This window comes from Phyllostomus hastatus, unplaced genomic scaffold, assembly GCF_019186645.2.
Source record: "Phyllostomus hastatus isolate PE091 unplaced genomic scaffold, TTU_PhHast_1.1 phas_scaffold_200, whole genome shotgun sequence".
Taxonomy (NCBI): Eukaryota; Metazoa; Chordata; class Mammalia; order Chiroptera; family Phyllostomidae; genus Phyllostomus; species Phyllostomus hastatus.
The window spans coordinates 3,297,598-3,299,276 of record NW_025334016.1 but is presented as its reverse complement, the minus strand read 5'-3'; positions in this window follow the sequence as shown (position 1 = coordinate 3,299,276).

Genomic DNA, 1,679 nt, shown 5'->3' with positions numbered 1-1,679 from the left:
CAAAGGGTAAGAACTCCTTCTTTCTTTCTGCTGTATAGTACTCCACTGTGTAAATATACCACATTTTTTATTCACTTACTTACTGATGGGCACTTAGGTTGCTTCCAGTACTTGGCTATTGTAAATTGTGCTGCTATGAACATTGGGGTGTATATGTTCTTTAGAATTAATGTTTCAGAATTCTTAGGGTATAAATAATCCCAGCAGTGGAATTGCTGGGTCAAAAGGCAGCTCCATTTTTAGTTTTCTGAGGAAATTTCAAACTGTTTTTCACAGTGGCTGCGCCAGTCTGCATTCCCACCAACAGTGTACTAGGGTTCATGATACTTAGGACAAGGGTTTGATCTCCAAAATATATAAAGAACTCATATGACTCCACTCCAGGAAGACAAACAACCCAATTAAAAAATGGGCAAAGGACCTGAACAGACACTTCTCCAAGGAGGACACACAGAGGGCCCAGAGACTTGTGAAAGAATGCTCAGTATCAGCAGCCATCAGAGATGCTAATTAAGAGATACCACTTCACACCAGTCAGAATGGCCATCATAACCAAATCAAGAAACAAGTGCTGATGAGGTTGTGGAAAATAAATTCTTATGTTTGGATTTCCAATCCCTAGATAATCAAGGCAAAACAATTTTCAATGCCACTAGAATTTAAACCAGTGGTAGAGAATGTATAAGGTATTGCTTTGGTTTTTCAGGATGTATTTGGTCATCTTGTACATAGTTTCTTTATTTTTTCTCCTGATGCAGATTGGTGGCCAATACATACTTTTACAAGCTTTTTAATGTAAGTAAATTGTTACCACCTACTGGGAAATCACAATTATCTTTTTAATTTCAAAGTTTGGAAAACAGTTTTACCAAGGCATGCCTTCTCATTTATTCAAATTTGCTTCAAATTTGGTGCATTCCATGAACAAAGTCAAATAAATTGTGATCATTGTACTATTTAAAGCATAAAATCTAGGTTCTAGACTGAGGTAAATGTTATAGACTACAAGAAAATATCCACAAATTATGTATCTGATAAAAGTCGTGTATCCAGAGTATATAAATAACTCTTACAACTCAGTAACAAGACAAATAATTCAAATAAAAATGAGGAAAAGATTTGAATAGATATTTTTCCAAAGAATACATACAACTGACTGATAAGTATATGAAAAGATGCTCAGTATCATTAGCCATTAGGGAAATGCAAATTAAAAAAAGTGAGGTACCATCTTATACCCACAGGATTGGCTACAATCAGAAAGACAAATATTAAAACCTGTTAAGGAAGATATGGAGAAATAGGAACCTAATATATCGGGGGTGGGCATATAAAATTGTGCAGCAATGTTGGAGAGAGTTTGGTAACATTTTATTTTGTTTTAGAGATAGAGGGAAAGAGAGAAAGAGAGAAAGATCAATTTGTTGTTCCACATATTTATGCATTCATTGGTTGCTTTTTGTATGTGCCCTGACCTGAAGTCAAACCTGCAACCTTGGTGTATGTGGCTCATGCTCTAACCAAATGAGCTACCCTGCCAGGGCCCATAGTATTCAGAAAAGGTAAACATGTATTTACCTTATGCCCCAGCAATTCTATTCCTTGTTACCTACCCAAGAAAAATGAAAATGACATGATGTATGCAATATGTGAATGTTTATAGCAGCATTATTATAATA